Below are 26,476 nucleotides of genomic sequence, written 5' to 3' on the forward strand. Positions count from 1 at the left end.
ACTGTCAAGACCAAATTTAGGACCATCCTTTATCCACAAAAGCATGTGGATGTGTGGTGCTCCTCTGGATTGATATTCTTTTCTCCAAAAGAAGTGTTCCACTTCGCAGAGGGAGGGGTATTTTTTTTATTGCAGATGAAGTGCAGCATGGCAATAACGCGGTGATGAAAGTATCTTGATGCATTTACAGGGTCAAGAGAACAGAGATCTCCTGTCAGTTTTTATGTCTATTCCTTCTTTATATTGGTTTGCTATGCGTAAGAAGTCATGCAAGTCATCCCATGCATATTCTGCCAACTTAAAGTAACAAACCATGTGGGGGGGGGGCGAGGTTCCTTAGCATACAACATACATCAATGTGACATTGGAACCAGTATTCTTTTGTACCATGCTTGTTTGCCAAGAGATTTGTGATACTTGATGACAAAACTTCATCTCTGTCTTTTACCTTTTGAAGCAGTCGGTTAACAGACATGTTTAAAAAACAGAGCCAATTTTTAATGTGTGTGCAACTCTTTAACATAGATTTGCTAGTTCACTATTGAACAGGAGATAGAATATGTATTCTAAATTGTGTCTGAATCTGGGGTCTTCAGAATACATTTGTAAAAAGCGATATTCTGAATTATGTTATTTGAGTGGATCTTTTATCATATCTTCCTCCTTTTCCTGTAGGAAAGAGTAGAGGAAAGGAACATGCTTCTTCACTTTTCTCCCATGTGCAGATTGGAGATCCTTTGGCTTGACGCATTTGGTATGTTTCTAATGCATCATCTATGGTGTCTTTAGACTGCAGTGGGTGAATTGTATACTGATCCATAATATTGGCTGCAGTAATAGGATATGCACGTTTAAATTTGGCCAGTAGGTGAAGAATCCTGAATTATTTGGGTGGTTTCACTTAAATTTTCTTGTGTATATCTTTGTAGTATTCATTGTTTTCTTTTAGATAATGTAGGGCTTTTCTAACTTTAAGTCTACTAGTTGTTGACATTTTCTTTTGTATTTTGTTGGTACACCATTAACTAGGATAATCAAAGATTGATCTATTAGCCGTTGCGCTCCTAGAGTTTAAAAATGTTCGTTAAGATCTAATGGCAAATATACTACTTTGCCACAAATGCCTTTTAATATTTTAGAAGGAGGCAATTATGCCGTTTTGGGTTTAAGGCGTATTATAGCTGGAAATGAGTGTACTGTTTGGACTATAATGCTCTCATACAAATTAAGCTGTTGGAGAGCTTTTGGAAGTGGGAATATTTTCAAGTTATTAGTGACAGCACGTGGTGGCATTTGGTTATTATCCAGCTTTGTATTGCAGTATGTGCAATGTATTGAGGGGCCACTTATTTTGTATTTATTTTCTGTTATATGTTATAAAGCGAATTGGAACCATTGGGATTCCTCATTGTCCCTATTTTGTAAGTCATATCTATTTTGTAAGTCATATCTAAAATTTGTGTGCTCTTTTTATAAAAATGTCTGTAACAACAGACACATACTTGGTTTGGTACTTCAGCAGATGTACTTTTAAACTTTACTATTTCTTTTTTGTATGTGTGTGTTAGTAGATTTTTGTTTGTAAGGTTTTCACTAATGTTTTCTAAAGTTACAGAATTTTCTACGCCATCTTCACTTCCAAAATATTTACTTTGGATGTGTTCTATTTGTTGAAGGAGTTCTTTGGCTGTTCCATGTAGGAAGATGCTATTAAAATGTTGCAGTTGTAAAGCAGGACTTTTTGCATAGTACAGCCTCTGCAGAAGATTCTGTATTATTAAGGAACACATTCACTCCCTGGCTCCTGCTCTGGCTGACTTCTGCAACCACTCTTTTGCCACTGGAGTCTTCCCTTCCCTCCTGAAGCACTCCCTTGTGCACCCACTTTTCAAGAAACCCTCTGCCACCCTTCCTGCCCAGCCATCTATTGCTAAATCTCCATCACTACTTTCCTGGCCAAACTCTTGGAAAAGCTGGCCATCACCCAACTCATTTCTCACACTGAATCTGTTGGTTGTCTCCATGATCATCAGTCTGGCTTCAGAGCTGCCAGAAGCACGGAAACTGCTAACCTGAACATCCGTGAAGACCTGCTCTCCAATCTTGATTCCAACACCCCCTGTGTCCTCATCTTACTTGATCTCTCTTCTGCCTTTGACATGGTCAACCATGCCATCCTGCTCAACCCTCTCCATGATAACCTGGGTATCACCAGTCAGGCTCTGGCTTGGCTGACTTCTTTCCTCTCTGATCGACCCTCCCAGGTTCAACTTGGGTACTTACTCTCCTTTATCTCTATCTCTACCTATGGCGTTCCCCATGGGTCTAACCTCTCTCCCTGGCTGTTCAACCAATACCTGTCTCTTCTTGTCCACTGCATTGCTGCACTCTGCCCCAACTTCCACTACTATGCAGATAACACTCAGCTCATCGTCAGGCTACCATCAGACACCTCTTTGCCCTCTCTCATCTCTGACTGTCTGTCCGCCATCAGGAGTGGTGTGCTGCCAATGATCTCTGCCTTAATGCCATTAAGACTGAGATTTTCCTCATCAGCACACCCGCTTCCTCCTTTCCTGTAACTCTCTGGCCGGCTTCTCTTGGCCTTCCTCCTGCTCCTACCTGTGAGGCTAAAAACCTCAGGGTCATCTTTGACTCCACACTCTCCTTCTCTCCTCACATCTCTGACGTCTCTAAGAAGTCACACTACCAGCTGCACCTCCTCAGAGGTATTCTTCCCTTCCTCTCCTTCCCCCAGAAGCTCACTGTCTCCAGAGCTCTGGTTCTCTCTAGGCTGGACTACTGCAACAGCCTCTTTCGAAATCTACCTGCCTCTACTCTCTGCCCTCTGCAACTTATCCAAAACAGGACTGCAAGACTTGTCCTTGGCCTGAAGCCCTGGGATTGTATCTCTGCAGGACTGAAATCCCTTCACTGGCTTCCTTTGGCTGTGAGGATTAAGTTTAACACCATCTGTATTGTCCACAAGGCCTTCTGGGGCCTGGAGCCTCATTACCTTCAACCTTCTCTTTCTAAATATCTTCCTTCTCGAGCCCTTCACTCATCCACCTCCAACTCCCTCAGGGGCAGTCGCTTCTCCAAGCAACAAGTTGGGGGTAGATCTCTTTCCTCTGCAGGGGTCTCCCTTGGAGCAGACTCCCTGCCTCCCTGAAACTCGAGGAGAATCATCTTGGGTTCCGGAGACCCCTCAAAACCTTTCTCTTTGCTTCTGCTTTTTCTCCTTCCCTCCCCTGCTGACTTCCTGGCTGAATCTGACACTGCACTGGTTACCTGGCCACCTTCTGATCTATGGCCCAGGTCCCCTCCCCTGCCATTTGCACACCTGCACTGCCTTCCTGGCAACCCCCACACTTTGGGACTGTTTCTGTATCCCTACAAGCCCCACTACCAGCACTCGACACCCGTTGTCTACACTTACCCTTGCACTTGCCACCTGCTGGCCGTACTTATTTACTTATTGGTATTTATTTATCCAATGTACTTCACTGTCCCCCTCCCCTACACTTTCCCACTTCCCCCTCCCATGCACTTGCGCGAATTGAATGACACTTGGCCTAGTAGGAACGTTGTCTGTCTTCCCGATGTTCCCCCTCCCTTGCCCTGTCGCGCGTTGAAACACTTGCGTATAGGCGCGTTACAAATGTCATATCATATCATAGTGTAATTGTGTGTTCCTAACATTTTGTTGTGATGAACAGTGCTTTTGCAGGCAGTTCTAGAAATGTCCTCACAGTCTATTGTATTTGCACACTGGACAGGAGTCCATGGTTTGCAAAGTGTTTATTCTAATTTTGTCTTTTACTTTCACATAGTGATTGAGAAATTGTCGTAAAGATTGGAAGGATTTTTGGCATACGTTACACATTGGGCTGCATGGCCATTTGTAGACTGGACGGTTTGGATGGGTGAAAGGAACAGTTGATTAAACGTTTGTTGGGCATGGGTTTTTGATAAGGATTTCTTGTGCCATAATGGTGTGTCCTAATATTTCCTACCCTCAGCCATAACTGTCTATGGTAGTGGGTTTTGTGTTCTTGTTTATAAGCCTCTTCATGGTAATATGGATCTGTGCTGCTTGTATTAATCCATTCACCTTCACAGAAGGTTGAAAAGGTATCTATGTTGACATTGCACATGTTTAGAAGTACTTTTTCTAATTTACTTATTGATTTTGTTAGTGGTTTCATTCTGTTTAAAATTAATATAAACAATTTTCTCTTCAACAGATTTGCACTGTTAATTAGAGCTTCCAGGATTAGTCTTCTGCAGTAATTTTCAATGGTAGAGCGTGACTTCTCAGCTATTTTCATAAGATTGTTAGGTACTCTATGGTGGAAAATGTGTTATTAAATACATTTTTTGAATCCTTAGCTGTGGCTATGTTAACATTACACAGCCTGCAGTAGCGGGCGTGTAGTTATGGTTAAGTTGCTCAACTCATAGGAAGAGCACTTTTTGGGTGGTTTACAACTTTGCTCCCTCTGGATGAATCCTCACCAAACTTTGCAAAAAAAAGTATGTGGCCCACTCTGAATTATTTTGGCAAGTTTGGTGAGGTTCAGTCAAGGGAGGGCACAGTTATAGGGGGTCCCACACTTTCTTTTCCATAGACTGAATGGAAAAAATTTTGCTTATATCTACATGGATGGATTTCCACCAAATTTGAGGCAGGAGCAGTGGCTTGCTCCCAAATTTGGTGAAAATCCGTCCAATAGTTTTCTTTTTAAAACAGGTAAAATGGAGGTGTAAAAAAATGTGTGATGTCTGGCTCCGCTCAGTGGACCATTTTCCCTGTTCGTTCCACTTACAGGACTCCGATTGGTCCAGAGGGCCATGTGATATCCGCGGACAATCACCGTGCCTGCTGATTGGCTGGAGGGAAGCATGATGTGCGTCATATTTTTCCGAGACACCTGTCATGTTGTATCTGCAGATATCCGCGGATAGCGCGTTGGCGGAAAAGGGTGGAAAACATGTTTTGGAGCCTTTGATGTTGGGAAGAGGGGCTGGAAAGGGTCAGGGAGTGAAAGATGGTTCATATGATGTATTTATTTAGGTGGAAGAAGACTGTGTTGTGTCCACGGCACAACACAGTCTTCTTCCACCTAAACACTGCAGTGTCCGTGAACTGTCCACAGCAGTTCGTGGACACTGCAGCAGTTTGTGGGTAGGTCCTCAGGCAAGCAGATAGGGAAGGGAGTACTGGTAGCAATTCTGAGTCAGAAGGTGAATGGACTCAGGTGCAGAGGAAGAAAAAGGCAGCAAAGCAGAGCAAGGGTTTTGTGAAAGACCCAATAAGACTAATCAAGGCCATAAATAGCTTCCTGACCCCATACCACAAGAATGCCAACATAACCATACCCTTAATGCTAAGCTTAAACCTAACCATAACCCTAATGCTAACCCTTAACCTAACCATTACCCTAATGCCAAGCCTAAACCTAACCATAATACTTATGCTAAACCTAAATCTAACCCTAACCATGACTGCAGGCAGGCTTCATTAGGGTAGGGGAGTGCAATGTAGATGATATGAGGATGTTTGTATAGGCTGTATTATGCTGTGGTGGTTGTGGCAAGCTCCTGGACTTTTGGGTGCATGGCCAAAGGCCATGCACCCAAGAGTCTGCCCACTGGTTGAAGTACTGTAATAGTATGTGTAGAGAAGTGCACAGGGCCTCAGGCAGCTGGCTTATTGCACCCAAGAGTTTACCCACTGGTTGTAAGTACTACAATAGTATGTGCATAGAATTGGACAGGGCCTCAGGCAGCTGACTTATGTGTGTGGGTTGTGGCTACTGGGCAGATTGTTGGGTGCATGGCTATATTAAGCTGTGTTGCTTGTGGCCAGCTACTAGACTCTTGGTTGCATGGATGCCATGCACCGAGAGTCTGCCCACTGGCTGCAAGTAGTATAACAGTATGTGTACAGAAGTGGACAGGGTGTGTGGCAGCTGGTTTATTGGACTGCCCCGAAGGTTGTGGCCAGTGGGCAGATTCGTGGGTGCATGGCTGTATTATGCTGTGCTAAATGTGGCCATCTACCAGAGTCTTGGGTGCATGGAGGCCATCCACCCAAGATTCTTCCCACTGGTTGCAAGTAGTGTAATAGTATGTGTACAGAAGTGGACAGGGTGTGTGGCAGCTGGCCACTGGGCAGATTGTTGGGTGCATGGCTGTATTAAACTGTGGTGATTGTGGCCAGCTACTAGGCTCTTGGGTGCATGGAGGCCATGCACTCAAGAGTCTGCCCACTGGCTGCAAGTAGTGTAATTGGATGTATACAGAAGTGGACAGGGTGTGTAGCAGCTGCCTTATTAGAGTGCCCCAAAAATCCTTGGGTGTATGAGAGTCTGTGCAGTGGATGCAATTAGTGTAATAGTATGTGAAGTGAAGTGGACAGGGCCTCAGGTGGCTGCCTTATGTGTGTGGGTTGTGGCAACTGGGCAGATTTTTGGGGGCATTGCCACATTATGCTGCGGTGTTTGTGGCCAGGCCCTAGATTCTTGAGTGCATGGCTGCAGGCCGTACGCCATACAACCAAGAGTCTAGGGCCTGGGCACAACCACTGCAGCATAATACGGCCAAGTACCCAAGAATTTGACACTGGCATATGTATTGCACAAACGTGTATAGCAATGCAATTTGCTGATTACAAAGAAGCATGACACCAATAAGCGTATACTCACTGTATATATTGTTGAGGCACTGTATAACTTTTGGAACTCAATGATAGAATATCATTGAAGTGGCAGTAGCAGATTTGAATATTGTGGCACTGGGGGCACATATTGTCTTTGTTGCATGTGAAATGTAGGAGAAATCTTTGTTTCATTGTCTGAAAACATAACATGTTAGGGAAGGACTTCATAATGTCGTATTGTACTCAACTTCAGACATTTGTGTACTTTGTGGACCCTCTTAATTAGTATATTACAAGTACTATGCTTCAAACAAGTGTACTGTGCAATATGCTCAGTTCCTGTATTGTGTTTGTTTTCATAATCATTGGGTATGTGGGAAAAATAACCCATGCAGGATTAAAAAAAAAAACATTCTACTTTCATTTGATGTTATGTGGCACGTTCCATTGACACGTGCAGTACTTACAGGAATGTTTGAGGTGCATATCTCTGTCGTCTTGCTCTTTATAAGCACTGTTGCAGTAGGCAGAATTGAAATGGTGTATTTGTTTTGCTTTTTTGAAGTGCTGTTGTTATGGTTGCAGTTAGATACCAGTTGGCGTATTCTAACTGTTTATCTGCTTCCTCTTTTCATCTATACTTCCTTTTCAGCACATGTCATTCTTGAAAATAATATCAAATGAACAAGGTAATTGGGAGCCTACTGTGGCTACCACTGTATTCAACTATTAAAAGAAGGCACATTTTAATAGCAGCAAATACCTAAACCATATAAACTTCCTCATAGGTATCAGAACCAGGAAGATTTATAATTTATTATTAAACACGCGCAGGTCCTAGAATTTGGGACCAACGACCAGCTACATATCTGTTAAAGAATGAGACAGTCTGGTAAGTGCATGTCATTTGGGGTCTTTTGTCATTCATATTGGAGCCTATTATTAATTACAGGCAACTGGATGCCTAATACCACACATTATGGACCACTTCACAAAAAAAATATTTTTCCCCCTTTCCAATCCTCTCTATATTCCAGTTATCATTTGCAGTACAAATGAAAGCACCTGCTACGGACATAACAGAATGCAAATACAGTTCAAATACATCAACAAATTCTGCACCTCAGGACCAATGAAGTCTATTTTCAAGCCTAAATACTGTGTGATGACCGCATATGCACACCACAGGGGTGAGTTGGATCAATCAGGATGGTCAAACGAGTGACCAGTCGTTTGTAGTATGAACACTAGTAATCTAATATTGTGAACTCTATCAGAAACCAAAAGATAACAGATGAATTTGGTGAGTAAATAGCTTAGAATTTCTAGACACCTAATCACACATGAATTTTAAGTGTTGACCTTCACATGTGTATTAAGACACGATAATCTAATGAGGCACTTTAGATGAGGGCATACCGCTGGTGCCGGGTTATTCGATCGAATGATATATCACTCTAATATAAGAGATAAGAAGTGGCATATCACCCATGGGTACAACACTATGCTGGGTAATGTACACATTGGGTGATATATAGTTTATTTTCACTAAATCAGTGATGGAAGACTCTGATGTATGTATGATTTATAGGAAACTGGCTTTGGACCATTAGATGCACATAATTTGACTCAAATAGAACATGTGCACTAATTTTCTGTTCTCGTTCACTCTTTGCCCATATTCCTGACACCAAACTGTACTATGGGTATGTACATGGAAACGTATTACAATTCTGCTTACATTGTTTGAATATAAACCTTTTGTGACTCTCTTACTGCTTAATATCATGTTAAAAAATGTAATTTTGCAATTATACTACATGTGTTCAAATAACCTAACATCCTTGAAGATGACCAAGGGGTCAAAAAATGTGTCATCTGTTTCCAACTTCAGAATTAAAACATTTGTTAATATAACATGTTGAGAGACTTGCTTTCCTACACTGGAGCTTGAACAGAAGAATGTTAGAAGTTATAGCGCAATAATTGGTCTATCTTTACTGTTCAAGGAAGTTTGGGGTCTTCCTTTTTGCTGATTCTGCTGCAGATAACATATTTATTATTTATTTATTTGTATTTGTAGAGAGCACAAACAACCCGCAGACATCGAGGCGCTGAATCAGAGCTTAAGGAGGCTTACGTAAAGGTTACAACGAAGCCGCCCTAGAAAGAACTTATTTACATTTAGGTGGTTACATGTTACAGTATATTGCAGGTTCTAACATATCAAACAAAGAGGTTGGTCTTGATGGCTTTACGGAAGACAGTGTGGGATTCAATGGCTCTGAGGTGGGGAGGGAGCGCATTCCAAAGGGTGGGGGCAACTGATGGGAAGCTGGAGCCACCCCAATGCACTTTGTGAGTCCTAGGGACAGACAAGAGGTTTGAGTACTGAGATCTGGATGGTTTGTGAGTGGAGGGTTTGGTAATCCTACGTGTTAGGTAGGGCGGAGCAAGGTCATGGAGACATTTGTGAGTCAGGGCCTGGGCTTTGAAGATGATTCTTTGTTTAACAGGAAGCCAGTGGACTTGTCTTCTGAGTTCAGAGATGTGGTCTTTATGCGCTAGGCCTGTGGCGGCTCTGAGTGCGTTATTTTGAACAATTTGGAGTTTAGCGATATTCTTGGCAGAGGTGTCAATGAATAAGGCATTGCAGTAATCGAGCCTTGAGCCAATGATGGCCCTGGCGATGGTGAGGCAGTTTTGTTGGGACAAGAAGGGTCGGATGGCATTGATAAGTTTGGAGCAATGGGCGCACGTGGAGGCTATGGCATTGACCTGTCTGTTCATGGTCATATCAGGTTCTAGATACTCTCCAAGGGTTTTGATGGACGGTGAAACAGTGATTGTGATATTGTCAATGACGAAGGAGGAGTACTATTTACTCAGCTTATTCAGGGTGGATGGCGAGCCAACCAGCAGGAGCTCAGTTATGTCACTATTAAGCCAGAGCCAGTTTTCTGCCATCCAGGTTTGAATTGTTGAGTAGATGGAGTTTAAAGTATTCTGGTCAGATGCGTAATCACTTGAGAGGGGGATAAGTACCTGGGTGTCATCCGCATTTTTTGTATATGAGATGCCCACGGAGTCGAGGATTTTAAACAGGGGCCTCGTGAAGAGGTTGTAAAGGGTAGGGGCCGTGCAGGAGCCTTGTGGGACCCCACACTTGATGGTGCTAGGGTCGGCACAGGACGTGTCTGAGAAGACCTTCATAGCTCTGTTTTATGACTGTATCCATTTGCAGGCATTATCGGAGAAGTTGGCTATTGAGGCTAGATGTTGGCAGAGAGTTTTGTGGTTAACTAAATCAAATGCGGCCGAGAGGTTGAGGAGCAGGAGTAGCGCAGGTTTACCTGTGTCTCTGAGGTCATCAATTTCATTTTTCAGGTCAAGGTGAGCCGATTCGGTAGCATGCCATGGCCGGAACACGGATTGTCTAAGACCAAGGAGAAGGTTGTCCTCTAGAAATTTCTGTATTTGCAAGTAGGCTGCTTTATCCAGTATTTTCAGTAGGAAGGAGACAGTGGTGAAAGGCCTGTAATTGGTGGGGATGGCTGGGTCAAGTGAGGGTTTTTTGAGGAGCGGGCGAACCCAGACTTCCTTTAGATCTTGTGGGACTTGGCCAGAATGAAAGGAGGCATTGATGAATGCTGTTATGATAGGGGCTAGTGAGGGAGCACAGTCCTTGATGACTTGCGCTGGGCATACATTCCCCTTACAATTAGAAGGTTTGATGGTTTGGACGAGTGAAGTGACCTCTGAGACACTCACGTCTTTGAAGTCAAACTGGGGGGAGGGGTTGGGATGCGCAGCCAAGGGGTGAATGCTTTGACTACAGGTTATTAACTTGGATATCTCCTTTTGGTGATCGGGTATTTTGGCTTGTAGGGTTTCAAGTTTGTTAAGCATGGCAGACTGGATGCAATTACACCAAGGTCCATCCTTCACTATTGGTGAAGGTGGGGAGGGGGGCTCTCCAGTTCTCTGAATATGGAGAAGATTTCACAGCTCCCTGATTTAGCAGTGGAGATTCTGGCATTAAATGATGTTGCTTTGGCGTTGGTAATGGCGGTTTTGTATAGCTTAGAAGTGGTTTTGAAGGCTAGTTAGGTGGCTTCTGTTGGGTTGTTGCGCCAGGTAGTAAGGGCTGCTCGTTTTTTCCCTCTCATCTGTAAGAGGTCCTGGGTAAACCAGGCATTGCAGTGCTTGGTTTTCTTTTCTTTCTTAAGTGAGAGAGGGCCTACCAAGTTAATGGCCTGGGATAGTCATTGGCAAGGATATCTGGGTCCTTGGCAAAGGGGGGGAGGAGGGCAGGTACCTTGAGGTGCTGGGTGAGGTTACTGTGGGTGAGGAGTTTGGAGCTGTGCCTGAGGGCAGCTGGGAGAGGAATGGTGGGGATTTGGGGTTCCCTAGAGGTGATGATGTTGAAAGTGATGCAATGGTGATTGGCCCAAGGTAGTGGTGAGATAAGGGAGGGGCTGATTGAGCAATTGTGTTGAACAACCCAGTCGCGAGTACGGCCTTTTGAGTGAGTGGGGCTGGAGATGGTCTGTGTGAACCCTATGGTGGATAATGCTTTATTAAGGGCTTTGGCATGGGGGTCTTTAGTGTCGTTGAGGCCCAAGTGAAAGTCATCAAGGAGCAGGATTTTAGAGGATTTCTTAAGGTTATCCGAAATCGAGCGGGTGAGGGCTTCTTGGAAATCACTGGAAGGGCCTGGAGGGTGGTAGATGAGGTGGATTGCTATGGTCCAATTATGGGAGAGCTTGAGTTTCAGGAGAAGGTAGTCAGAGCTTTCATCAAGATTCTTTTGGATTGTCCCAATTGGGAGGGTGTCTTTGGCGATGACGGCAACCCCTCCACCTCATTAGACATTAGTTAGCCAGGTTTCACTAAGGAATAGTAAGTCAAGGTTGTTATGAGAAATAAGGTTGTTGATATCAAGGGAGTGTGCTGGAAGAGATCTGCTGTTCACTAGAGCACATTTAAGGTGGGCTACAGGGCTGGGGGCTGTGTTTGTGAGGGACTAGCAGGAGAGCATTGAGGCATTGTGGTGGATGCTTGGCTAGGTGTGGGATGGGAGGCCAAGCTGTTGGCAGTGGTGCAGGCATCAGTGAATGGCAAAATAGCAGTAGATACAGGCACAATGGTGCAGGCATCAGTGCATGGCATAATAGCAGTAGGTACAAGCACAGTGGTGCTGGCAACCGTGCATGGCATAATAGCAGTAGATACAGGCACAATGGTGCAGGCATCAGTGCATGGCATAATAGCAGTAGGTACATGCACAATGGTGCAGGCATCCGTGCATGGCATAATAGCAGTAGGTACAGGCCCAATGGTGCAGGCATCAGTGCATGGCAAAGTAACAGTAGATACAGGCACAATGGTGCAGGCATCCGTGCATGGCAACAAATCTGTGGCTACAGACCTGATAGAGGGCGCAATGGCGCAAGTGTCAGACTTAGCATTTGGTGGCATTGCATGGTGGTTGGCAGTGAGTGTACATGACCCTGCTCCTTTCCTGAGCACAGCAGAAGTGGGCTTGTCCTGGACCGGAAGCGATTGAATGCTTTGTTGCCGCTGGACAGAGCGGAAGCAAGAGTAAGCGACCATGCTGTGGCCAGAGACGGGTGAGTGCGGGGTAACGCGAGTCAGAGTGGGAGGAGGGGCAGAGGGGCTGAGGATGTTTTCCGCAGGTATTGCAGGCAAGCAGCGAGCCGTGTCGCGCAAGGCCCTGTCGTCGGGGTGGGCACGTGATGTAACGGGTAGCCTTGCCAGTAGGCGAAGTAGTATGGAGGAGTGGCTGGGTTGGAGGGAGTGAGGGGAATCCCTTTGCGTGCGTAAACAGAGGCGGACATTTCTGTCAGTAGTGCTTGGTATAACACTACGCATGTGTACATAGATAACATCAGAGGTCTTACCTCCCTTCCGCACCATATGAAATAGTAGATGTTGTAGAGCACCCTCTTTGGTTATACCCTAATCTCTGTGTGCTAGATAGCTGTATATTTTGGATAAATTACCCAAAACCAGGGGTTTTTAGAAATGAAACTACTGCCATCTTGTTTTTCCCTCAAGGCGAGAGATAACTGCTGTTATAGCCACGAATAACAGAAAAAAAAAAGTAGTTAAAAAGCTGTTTGCTGGTTAAGATAATTTCTAATGACATTAGTCTAAAGGTGAGCAGCTTGTGGGAGGACACCAAATTCAAATTGGAAGTTATAGGAGGTTCAGGGACTGAGTTTGCAACACAAAGCTTTCTGTAGCCGTGGCGATAGCCTCGAATGGTCGATATCTCAAAGCAAACCGCATCAGAGAAACAGTGTATGTTGTGGGAGGAAACAGAGATGGCAGGGAAGGTGAGGAGGCCAACTGTGGAGTGGGGGCGCTGGCACAGATGAGTGGGGCACTTGGTGAGGGCCTGGGGAGCAGGAAAGCATTTATTTTCTGGCAGTTTTTCCGATATTCGTGGCTATATTTGAGACTATAAAGGACTAAGATAGTCACGGGTGTCAGTAACTCCCTACCCATAGCTATAGATTTTGTTGTGTTTTTATTTTATTTCTTTTAAAAAGTTATTTTTATAGGTGTAGTGACGTTGGGGGTGGAAAATCACTGGCCATGGCCAAAGGACATGGTCAGTGACCTGGTAGGTATTCAGGAGTCTTATGTATTTTGGCTGTATGTTTCATGGGCGACTGTGGAGAAAAAAAGAAGAAAACTGTAAAAAGAAACTCAATACAAAAAGGAGTGTAGATACTGGAAATTCTTAGAAGAAAAATATAACAAACCAAAAGGAGCACTGTTTATTTACATGTATATGTATATATACCATACCATATCTAATTTTTAAAAATGAATTGGTAGCCGCTTCAGCCACACTGCTCTAGTTTAAGATGCGTTAGCCAATGTATTGTAGTTTTGTATTTTCACCCATGTTTTTTACTATGTCTTGTGTAATTGTACCTATTAAATGTATCCTCACTTAGTGTGCTTACATGTACACTATGTTCTCTTCAACATCAATCTCTCTTATATAACTCCATGAGCTGACATTTATTGTATTGGCCTTTTAATTAACGTTGTATCACTACTTTTTTTTTATTTTTATTTTTTTTATTTGATTTGGCTGAAATGAATCAACCTTTCAAAAATTCATATAAAACAAATCATATTTCAAATACATTCACAAGACAATCACATACATAAGATAAAAAGTAATTACATCACACATTCATTACAATTATCTCCTTTATTATTGTCGGGCTATCTCCTTCATTATTGTCAGGCTATCATAACAAGACTAGCAGTATTTAGTTGATTGAGCAGCATACAACAGGTCTAACAAAATTGGTTAATTGAACAGAAAAAGACGCAAAAGAAAACAATCAATAGCAGACAATGTTGCTATAATCATTCTTTTTTTTTTTTTTAGCTTTCCCCTTTTTGAGTTTCTTCTTCTTCTAAGTTTAGACTACGCAAAAAGTTAACCGCTGCAATCTGTATTGCCATGTTATTACAGCCCAACAATACCGCCCAACATTCGGGTTTGTGATAGGTTCCCCAAATAATCACAATGTCTTGTGAAGAAAATTTTGCGTTTAGCCATAAGCATGGTACATTCTGTAATCAATTGAGTAAGCGTTTCAGGAATAGTATCAATTCTGCAAAAATGACATACATTTTTCTCTATACTCACAAGACCTCTTCTTGTGTTTATTTCATTTGTGATCCACAGATTGAGGCGTAGTCGTAAAATGCCAATACGGTATTTCGGAGCAGGGCAACGTAACAAATACGGTGGTAGAATGCCTGCCCTTTTCGGAGGAAAACGCAATGTGTCGCCATCGCGGAAGGTCAAACACTGCTCACAGGTGGTGATCCAATCTAACTGATGTATCTTAGATTTTGCTTTATCAGGATTGGTCAACAACAATTCAATTGTTATGTCAGCTTTAGCTAGAATGTGGTAGATGTTTTCTAACCACTTACTTACAAAAATATGGTTGGCCAAGAACATGTATTGGGAGAGTTTTTTTAATAAGACCTCCTCCCTTGATGACAACAGGCATTTTCTAAATAAGGCACACAGGCGCCAGCTGTAATGGGCTTGGAGAGAAAGTAACCCAAGCTCATATCTCATCCAGGCACAGGGTGTACATTGTGGCAAATGGAGCACTGATCGCCAAAATGTAGCTTCCCATTGATTAAATTTAAATGGCGAATCAGTTTGCATTGACTCTAGCCCACATAATAATATCGGGATGATTTTTTTGGTCCAAAAGTGCCACACAGGTAAGATCGAGAATTTGCCGAATTTATGCATGATGATACGTGCTTGAGATATGGCTGATGTTAACTTAGTCTCTAACCTTTCCAGCTGTCCTTGCCCTTTCCCCTTGCCATCAAAAACCATTCCCAGATAGCAGTAATTCGGAACTACCTGAATTGGAATTGATGCAATGGTCCACACATACGAAAGAGGCCCTGATCGTCTGGGTGAGTATTGTACTGTTTGTGTTTTGGAAGAGTTCATTGATAGTTCATTACCTCAACATACTCTTGGAACGCAGGCGTTGTAGGCCAACTTGGGTTCTTGAGATAAGGACTAAGTCATCAGCGTACATAAGCGCTTGTATTTGGGTATTATTTATCTTGGGAGAGTCTGAAATGATTTGTGACAAAACGTTTTTTACATCATGAATATAGTAATTAAAAACTGCAGAGGCCAATGAGCACCCTTGCTTTAAACCTCGATAGGTTGGAATTTTTTCTGTTAACAACCCATCCACAGTGATTCTGATGCGCACCGATGTTTCGTGGTGAAGTGAAAATATGATATCATACAAAGTTGAGGGACAATTGTCTCTGAGGAGCTTTCCTAATAAAAGACATCGACTAACAGAATCAAAAGCTGCATTTAAATAAATAAAACCAAAAAAAACCTGCTGCTTGCTTTCCTTGCAATGTGCTTTAATGGCATTAAGGGTGAGTACATTGATATTCGTCCCCATTCCAGCGATAATTCCTGTCTGGTTTGGGTCTGGATGCTTACTTGTCCGTGTCCAGTTGTTAAATTCACGGAGTACTAGTCTAGTAAATATCTTGCCTGGAGCATCTAACAGCGCTATTGGGCGATAGTTGGCTGGATCAGTTTGATCGCCTTTTTTGAAAATTGGAATTATGACTGAAGATTTCCATGAAAGAGGTATATTGCGTGTCTGCAGTATGTCTGAAAAAATTGTACACAATATATTCATCCAAATTTGCGGGTGGGACTTGAACATTTGGTTAGATAACCCATCAGGGCCTTCTGCTCTAGAGGAGCTGATTTTCTGTATAATGTTAAGTATCGCATTATGAGCTACGTCCACCTGCCAAGTTGATGTAGAGATCGGTGTATAGGAGCGACCATCATATTGAGCGTCAGCATATAAATTGTAAAAATGCTCGATCCACACTTGCTCCAACACACCATTTAATTGGGCGTCAGCTTGTTGATGGCAGGTGTGATTATTTAGCAAATACCACATACCAGAAGAGTTTTTGTTATGCATTGCAAAGGCCATAGCTTCGCTATCATGTTGGAATATAATTGACTTTCTACAGCGTAGCTAATTCTTATATTTGCATTTCGCAGTTTTCAAATCCTGCCATGTAGAAGTTGACAAGGAAGTGAGAATTTGTCTTTTAAGTGCCCTAAATTCAGCTCTTTATTTTTGCAATAGTGGCATTAAAGGCATGTGGATGTCTAATAAAATTACCTTTCGGAATTGTTATTGTTTGAGCTACTACTGTATGTTTTGTCATTCGTATTCCGTACTCAGAATGCCTTTTAGAGAGAAAAAAATCATATAACCGCGGCTAGACAAAAAAGGGGTGTGATTGGTGCAGGCTGGATCGCACCTAGCTACAGCAACGACTGGCTTGCATAACCGCGGCTACCCAACACATTTACAGCACCACATTGTTACTCACGGGCATAAATGGACCCGACTTGTGCAGCCATGAGTATATGCCAGAAATGGCAGCATATACTCGCCAGTTCCCCCACTCTCCAGTTGGCCTCCTCCCCTCCCCTCCCGTCTCTGTTTCCTCATTGCGGCACATATGGCGGTGTGTGGTGTAGTGTGTCAGGTGTTACTGGTGCCTGATACTCTTGCAATTGTGCTTCCTCACAAGTTTGCAGTATTTTGGAATTGCGTGACAATCCCAGGCAACTTTGCCACATTGAACGTTGGAAGAAGAGGCAGACCCCAAGAGGCGGACCTCAGGAGGCGGACCCGGGAAAGAAGGTACATTATGCCAACACAATTGCAGAGCGCGGCGCAGTGTGTGGCATGGTGTGTCAGGTGTTACTGGTGCCTGATACACTTGCAATTGTGCTTCCTCATGAACTTGCAGTATTTTGGAATTGCGTGACACTCTCAAGCAACTTTGCAATGTTGAACATTGGAAGGAGAGGCGAACCCCAGGAGGTGGACCTCGGGAGGCGGACCCGGGAAAGAAGCTACATTATGCCAACAACCGGTGCAGAGCGTGGCGCGGTGTGTGTGGCGTAGTGTGTCAGGTGTCCGGTGCCCGTGTGTCCGCTGTCAGCAAGCCTCTGATGGATTAAGGTAAGGAAATGTTTTAGAGATATTGTTGCCCAAGCGGCAAAATTCCAAAAAGTAGACGAAGACACGTGTGTGGTGCAATATTCATCTGAACTTTCCTCTGTGGGTAAAAGTGAAAAACCTTCGACCCATAAACCACCTGCAAGGTAACTGCGGGCAATAAGCCTTTGAACCTCGGTGTGAATTTATAAGACGATCCCGATCAAAGCCATTAGAACTTTCCTCCGTGGGAAAAGGGGTAACGTTTTGAACTGTAATAAACAACCGCGAGGCAGCTGTAGGCAAAAAGCCTTTAAGCCTCGCAGCCACTCTATAAGAATATCCCACCAGATCTTCAGATCGGGACAACATGTCCTGCCATAAAAATGTAAGAGCTAGTTACAAGCCCCATATTTTTATCTCAAGAAAGAAGCATTCAAGACTTGCTAACATCAAGAACTGACAATGACAACCAGATATAATTACTGTGTGGGCCTTTAACAGACGATCTAAGGGCTCCAGAATGGGAGAGCTCCTTTTTGACACAGTCTCAAATGCAGGAAGATAAGTCTGCTTCTCAATTACAGCAAAGTGTCCCCGTGGGCCAGGAAGTGATGGCTTGTGCACAAGTACATAACTCAGAAAATGACCAAAGGACATGGGGCGGCATAAATGACAGGGTTACAGTTTTGGACTCTACATTAAAAAGCGGGAAGGATATTACTCTTATGGCAACGAATATCAAAGAAAAAATCAACCAGTGCTTCTGTAGGCGGAGACACAGAAGCATGGGTAATTTTGATCTGGGAGTATTGGAACACTCAAACCATGGATTAAGAAATCTGGATGGTGAATAAACTCTTGGCTATAGGGACTCCTGGTTTTGACTCTTCACAAGGTTTAAATCTGTCCCCCATCCCATTAAATAGTCAAGTAAAGTTGCGGTTTTCCACAAATGCAAATCAAGACCACAGACAGGAATTAAACAATCCCACTCAGAGAAGAAGTGATTGTACGAACCATACCCCACCTCATAATTTGAACTATGGGGCGAGCGTAATTAAGGTACTTTGTTTGCCCTGAATTTTGTTCTCAACTCTTTGGTTAGAGTTTTTGAATCAATGAAAGGGGAGGTACAATCTCACTCGGGTTTATTGCTGGAAATGGCAAACGTAATCAAGCAATTGACTTTTCGTTGGTGGGTTTGAGAAATGCCATAAACACAACGGTTGCATCAGCATTAACAACTATAACAGATGAGATCAATAGTCAAAATACAGAAATATTAGGAATTGAAAACACCCTGAGAGACTTCATTGTGGGTGGAAAGTAAACTCAATCCCTGATTTTTTACAGTCTAATGATGGGGAGAGGTTGCATCGGTCAGGAACTGTATCGTCTATGGATGATGAAGCCGCTATCAACCTCTTCAATGATACTTCGCTCTCGGAGTCAGTATTAGGGGAATTCTGCCTGCTAGCACATCTGGCGGAAGCTGTTCCTTGTGATCAAAGTGTTGCCAGAGAGGACAAAAGCTCCCCTGAGGCTCAGATCAAAATTGAGGGGAAAGTACCTGGAAAGAGAGTGCCCATCAAACATAAGGGGGGAGAAGATGAGCAAATAAAAGAAACAAAAGAAAGCAGTTGTAAGTGCCTCATCCATTGTGAACCAGCGGGAAAAGAAATCAAAGAACATCAAGACAAAAAAGTTGAAGAACTCGGGTGCAAACGGCTTCATTAATGGTCTAAATTCTCCTCCAAAGAACTCCCCAATAAAATAATATTAGAGAGGGTCAGTCTGAGTTTCCCCAAAGTAGCCCTAAGGAGGTTGTGACAAGACTGTCTAAATCAAACAAGAGCAAAGGTAAACCAAACATGAAATCTGGGCTCAGGGACATATAAATGATCAAGGCCACTATAGGCTCCCAGACAGAGGTCATTCAAAGTCCTAAAATAGGATTTCCGACAATTGGAACATCAAACATAATGGTCAGGAGGTTTTGTCACCATTTACAGTTCCATATTTTGTCAAGCACATAAATTGAACACTACATTTCTGAATCAAGGAGCCATTTTATCAATTTTCAAGAAAATACCAGATCTATAACTTTTTTCAACTAAAGATATAGAATATGTTCAGTTCCCAGACTTCCAAAGAGCTCACATGGCAGAAGTTGGCTTTACTTCTAAGATAGTGGCCAAAGCTGTCCTTACTGCTGCTTGCCTCCTTAAACAATATGGTTTGGAGGTGCATGAAACTTTACCTAATTTGAATGGGTGGGGGAGTGTGGTAGGTCAAGCAGAAGAAGGGGGGCTAAGGTGAAGCCAGATTTATCCAAGGGGACGGTGACTAAGATTCAGGGTGATCAGAGTGAATCACAAAGAGTAGTTATATCTATGTTACCTGAGACTGTAATGCAGTTGTTTCAGAAGCTAGGTGTGGGCCAAGTTTCTCTTTAGTCAGGAGAGGCTGAGATTTGTGAGTTGGAATACACGGGCTTCCAGTTCATATAAGAATTTGACAATGAGAAGGCAAATCTTTGGTAACAACTATTTCATTTTTGTTCAAGAAACTTGACAAGTTAATTCCCCTCAACTAGCGGGCTTCCAGATCATCTTCCGGGAATAATAGGGACTGGGAGGGGAAGACCAAAAGGAGGCCTGCTAATAGCATGTAAGTCATCTTTAATTAAGGAGGCGGTACTTATTGCCTGTAAACAAGAGGGGATTTTGGCAGTAAGCGTCATGATATCAACAGATGAGGGAATAAAGAAAATAACACCTATCAATTTATACTGGAACCCCACTTGTGTAAAACTCACAGAGTTTCTGGAGTCACTGGCTTCTCTCTAAACCCGAGAGAATTTGTTCAACTCAGGGTCTCATGTTCTAATTGCAGGCAATTTAAATTCACAGTGTGTTCTCAATTAAACAGGGGCTAGTTTATCTAGAAACAAACCAGTAACAGCTAATGGTAGAAAGTGGTTGATCTTTTTCTCGGAATGGAATATGCGGGTGGCTAATGGTTCCATAGAGGGGGATGTTCCGCCCGCATTAACATGGAGTCATTGGGTATCAACATCTACCTTAGACTGCATATTTCTATCACTTGATCTTGTTTAGAAGTGCCCACAGTTTATGTTAAGAGAGGGTGGTACTAGTGATCATAGGTGCCTCAAAGCATCCTTCTCCTGGAAGTTTATGGAAAAATTTGATTTTTGGTCACACCCGGTAGTGCTTAAAAATCAGAAAAATCGCTTTGGCTAAATATAAGGGAGATGGTGTACACTTTAACAAGCTTCTTCATGCAGTTTGTGAAGTTTTAAGAGACGATGAACTTAAACAAAAATGTAATCCCCAGGGCTTTCATGATTTTCTATGGGCTGTTGAAAGTCCCCAGGGTGTGCTGCCATGTAAATCCCTCTCTCCTGTTCATAATTTTGACGAGGTCACCTGGCTTAAAAACCGTGAAATGAGGTGTATGGTAAACTCTTTAAGGAGGAATATTTCGGACAAGGGTAAACTTGCTGAAAGGACAAAGGCTATTAGAAACAACTAAGTATATGCCAGAAATATGGTACGCCATGTGTTTGCGGGTGTGTGATAGCCATGGCTGCGCATGATAGCCACATCTATTGCCATACATTTTCTGTGTAGTAACCATATTGTTCTGTGGATCATACAGTACAGAATCTCATTTGTGTTTATTAATTACTTTGCTTAGGTGTTCTGTTGTTTCATTTGAAGCATTGATGGTTGGCTTAGTTTCATTTTAAGTTTGCAAAAAACATGTTTTTATGTAGTCATTTTCTTTCAATCCACCATGTTTTATTCCCTATAACCGAATGGTTCTTGTTGTCATGTTCTTGGAAAACGTATAGATCGGGTGTAGACAAGAGGGGTGAGGTCCAGAGGAAGTAATATTAGGCATACTCCATCATCTCTACATAAATTGGCCATGTAGCACTGTATGCTTTTGTTTGAAATCCATAATTAGTTGTGGTCGCACATGAATTCTAAAACTACGTTATTCATATTGCTCCATGATTTTTCTATTTTACCATTAAAACTATTGGTCTATCTCCATTTTTGCCTCTCAGTCAGATTAGAAAAGATAAAGTCGGTGTCAGGAAAAAGTTCCATTTGTATTTCCAAGTCTTGTTTCATCATTAAAGTAAGGGACACACCTCATACATTCCCCAAATCATTGACTTCACAATGAATTAGTAGGACGCCTGACTATACTGTACTTTCAGACTGAACAATTTTGGAAAAACTTGGAACCAACGCATAGCCCGCAATCCAAACCATTTAATTGTAAAATCTTTCAAACTAAGGTCTTTTTAAATATTTAGTTTCTCACAAAAAGCCAGTAACTAAAACAGCCAACTGTCTCCTATGAGTCACACAGTTTTCAAACCAGCCTGTTTATAGGAAAATAATTTCTAGTTTGAATTTCTAGTTATTTATTAGAGTATGGTATTTATGATGTGTTGGTTTTGGTGTTTGTAACTGATTGATGTTGCAGTTGTAATTCTGTACTTGCCTCTATTAGGTTGCAGTCAAAAAGTGTCCGTCATTTTAGTAGTTTGGTTAGAAAATATAGTCCTCTTTTTTGGTTTTGATTTTGGAAAGTATAAAAGCCATCATTTTCTTTATCATCATCTACTTTAAATAACTCCATGAGCAGTCATTTATTGTGTTGACACTTTTCAAGTATCATTGTTTCAGTACGATCTCTTGTCATTTATAGTCCATACTCACATGTAAAATAAATAAAGGAATTTATATAGCTGTAGCTATAAAAAAAAAAAAGGGGTGTGACGGGTGTATTAAGAATCGTGCATAGCAACAGCAAGTGTTGCAGTGTTTACCCATAGCTGCCCAACAACCACCTGGAGTGCAATGTTTCTACTGTGGGTACAAGTGGCATCCCCTTGCTCCCGCAGCTATATGCCGGCAAATGACACGTTGTGTGTTTGTGGACATGTGGTAGCCACGGCTATCTGACATTTTGAGTGAAGTAGCATCATAGACACATAGAGTGTTTTGGGGGATTTTGGAGAGACCTGGGGAGTGGAGAAGGAGCATGGGGAGGGGCAGGGGAAGGTGGGCTGGTTGGTGTGTTAAGGACACTTGTTTGGAGTTTGGGGAAGTGGGAATACATTTTATTATTCGTAGTGTGTTTAGTATAGCAAACTTCTGTGAAGGGGCTATTTCATAACCGAGTTTATAAAAAAGAATGTGTGTAGGCTTTTCGATGCTTTGTTCTGGAGGAGAGGAATATGACGACGGGCCCTTGGTCAGCATTCACCCTCTAGAACTTGTAAGACAAGATAGTTGCACCATGTGAGGACAGGGGGTGCAGGATTCACTTACTCTGACATGACTCAATAATGAGGACTCAATAGGTTGGCAAAGGGAAGTCCGTTTAATGACAAGCACATCGAACAGGGAAACAAACGGGAATCAGCTGTAATGCGATAACCTGTCTCGCTCCGACTTCCTCGAACTTCAGTCAGACAGCACTTCTTATAGGCAAAAATCGTCATTACTGAGGTCTAACTTTACAAAAATCACAATGCAATATAATTGGTTAGGAAAGGTAACTTAATTATAGGTGTTATATCTGTATATGATAGTAGGGCATGCGGATTGGATAACTCTTATCGGGTGGGCGTCTACTCCCATCCCTCTACATCACGTGTGATAGACGTCACTCAACTACGATGTCCTATTGGTTACAATACCTATAGGACTCCAGATAACTTGGTCCATTGTGATTGGGCAGGTTACACCCCTAGACATACATTTCCACTTTTAATTAGCAGCATGCAGAATGGACACCCCTGTGCCTGGTGTCCTAAGTTTCACCCTGCCTCACTTCCATCAATCAGTGTTTTAGGGCGATGTGTCAATTAGTTGGCTAAGGATGGCCTCGAAACTGTAGTCTCTTATCAGGAAAAGTTATGGCATCCTCGGATCCTGGATGACATCAGGCGATGGTACTTCTTCGCGCCTGGCTGGTCACGTGTTAGTTCACCATGAATCTGCTTCAGTTTCCAGCTTTTAGTGCATTTCATTCTGTGTCGGCCTAGCCACCTGCATGGACCCCCCTTATCTTGACCTTCATGAGGTAGGGCTGGTATGCTCTGAAGTTGGAGTCTTGTGAGCTGACGCTCTCCTCCCCTTCTCTGGTAGACCTTGATTTCCTAGGCATGAGCTGCTCTTTGTTGAGTTTCGAATCCGCTCCTTTTCTTGCCTTTGGCTGGGTTTCGAAACTTGGCCTGTCAGGCCTCTGGCCGCCTGAGTACCTTTCTGCTTTTACAAAATGGAGTCGCACTTGTATAATGTGCCTTATTGGGGTACATATATGTTTGGCGCTTGCCGCTCTATCTTCTACAAAGCATTGCAAGCAATATCGATTTCTTAGCATCTTGCGTTTCAAGCCTATTTACACACGTTTAACAGGACGGTTGCTTCTCTTGTCTCGTAGCACTGTTTCCTCACGTTGTAACATTGTCTCCTCTCTGTGTCCATTCCATTCAATTTCATAGTTACTCGCTCTGGCGTGTTATATCCGATAGCTGCTCTTGTTCATTCTCGGATCTGTTCAGGCCGTTGTGTCATTTACTCTGGCCTTCCATTAAGGCTTTTGGGCTCTCTTCGTGGACCGTGTGTAGGTACTCCTCATTACGTATCAGCGGCTGGTATGGCTGGCTGATAGGGTACCGTGTTGCCCAGGGTTGTCTGGTTATGGGTGCTTCAACCGGTATGGATCTTCTGATGTATACTGGGCAGAGTCCCAGTGCACCTCTTTGTAGGTTAATTTTCTCTTCATACGTCACATACCTTGGCGAGTACGCTCCCGGTACCTCAAAATGAGGGGAAAGGGTGCAGGCCATGTTTGGGACCTCCTCTACAGCTTTTCTTCATTTTATTAGTTGCACTCATACGCGCAGCTATGCTTATAGCTGCGTCTATCAAATGATACATTTTCTGTGCAATAATCAGATTGTTATGTGGATGATCCAGCACATCATTTCATTTGTGTTTGTTATTCTATGTTCTTAATTGAAGTTTTAAAGGTTGATTTTGAGTTCACAAAAAAAGTGCATGTGGCTACAGCTACAATGAAGGACATCTAGCCACACTGAGTAACCACAGTTATGAATGATGCTGCGAGGGGAAACAATGATTTCTGAGATTTTGCTTGTGTCTTATTTGTTGTTGTTACTATTTTATTTGTGTTGCTCTCTGTGATAGGTTGTAGTGAAAATGTTTCGTCCATTTTAGTAGTTTTATTAACATATAGTCCTCTTTTTGTGGTATTCATTTTGGAAAGTATAAAAGGCACCATTTTCTGCGGTTTTATCCTTTTGATTCCAGAACTCTCACTGTGCACATGGTGAAAGGGTTGCTGATGGGAAAGTAAGTGTTAAAATATGTTTACATATTTGAAGGTTTATTTGCAGTCTTGTGTGTGTTAGTTATATTAACCACTGCCATTAGATGGTATTCTTTGACATTGTTTTTATCTGCTTTGATTATGTGGCTGCTTTTTTGTTATCTGTTCAAAGAAAGTTGGTTTCTTTGCATTTATGTTCTGATTGGGTTTTCATTGTTTCTCTGGTGGACAGATGCTGATAGGATGTCAAGTAGCTCAGATGCTCTTTGGCTACTGAAGAAGCTGTTCAGTTAACTGTAGTGAAAGGTCACCCCATTTTCAAAATGAAGGAGTGGATAAAGAAAAACTGAAGAAACAACTTGTCAAGGTAAAAGAGGATTAGGTAAAAATTAGATGTACCTCTCTGTCAATCTGCTGTTGTTGCATCTTTCGTGGCAACCCAATTGTGCTTTATGGAACACTTTATTTTCTTAACAGATAAATTGGTTCCTAGTAGTTTAGTAAGAAGTGGATTTGAAGCAGCACTGGCAGAATTTGAGGGTTGACTATTTGTTGGAGGTTTCCCACTGGTAGATGGACTGTCTGGATGAGGTGCTGCTGATTGTCTGTGATGTAATGCATGCGGTCCATGCATTTTCATTTTGTGGCGCTCATGCAATTTCCGATATTCATCGTGCACATCATCACAGTGGATTTGCACCAGATGTTTTTTTTTTATAGCATTGATGTTCCTGAGCTTTGAGAAGGATTATTTTAAGGGTCAGATATCAGTGTGTTTTTGCTCAACGTCCATTGGACTTCTTCTTTTATTTAACACTGCTCTTTTACTGTGAAGTATTTTCCCCTCAAGGTGGTGATTTTCATGTTGGTTGCTTTTTTTTGGGGGGTGGGTGGGGATGGATGGGAGCCCAATACCACATCAGAATTGCTGCTGCTATGATTGTCAGACAAGTTTAAATGTCTAATGGACAATATTAAACAGTAAAAATGTGAAGACTAAAAAGACAATGCCTTGGATCCACATGCCCAGTAATGGCCCATAATAACTGTGGTTCCTTGTGTCACTTCCGGAGCTTCAAAGATTCTCTCCCATCTTCCTTGTGCCATTGTTTCTGAAGAATAGTTTCGGGCTCTCCAGTGGCACTATCTGTAGGTGTTCCCCTCTATCTTCGACCCATGTTAGCAACTTTACTAGCTTTTGCCACAGAGGTTTGCATAACCTCTGCAAATTCTCTATTGCTTCCTTGCAGGCTCCAAGGACCATCCACACTCGGCAGATTACTACTCCATCTTCCCATCCATCTGGGGAGACCACTGACCCCCAGATCTGCATTTGGCCTCTGTTCTTCCAGATTTGAGCCTCCTCTGCAGTTTTTCCTTGAACGTTCAGTCTTGGGTTTATTTCCCATCTTATCCATGATCCTTTGACGCCAGGGTTCTCGTACCTGATCACATGATTTCTGGTGTGCGCTCGGTTTCTTGTTTTAATGTCCTGGACATAGCCATCTTCATCCGGGTAATCCTTTTTGTTGGCCCATATCAACGAGGCGTCTCTTTCCATAAATTGTCCTCTGGTGTTGCACATTGCTACATGTGACATACAGTGTGCTGTAGTGACATCAATTTCTACAGCCATGAAGATCTTGGATTTTCCCATGCTGTATGGTAGGAGTGCACAGACAAAGCATTCTCCTTCTGACTGTCTTTGTCCTACTTCCTTCATGTGCTGGCACCATATGTTGTTTCCGATATGGATTGTGTTGTCCAGGTAATCATTAAGTTCATTGTTATCTTCATGAGGGCTTCT

The sequence above is a fragment of the Ambystoma mexicanum genome, chromosome 10, assembly GCF_040938575.1.
Source record: "Ambystoma mexicanum isolate Mex_15411 chromosome 10, UKY_AmexF1_1, whole genome shotgun sequence".
NCBI classification, from domain to species: domain Eukaryota; kingdom Metazoa; phylum Chordata; class Amphibia; order Caudata; family Ambystomatidae; genus Ambystoma; species Ambystoma mexicanum.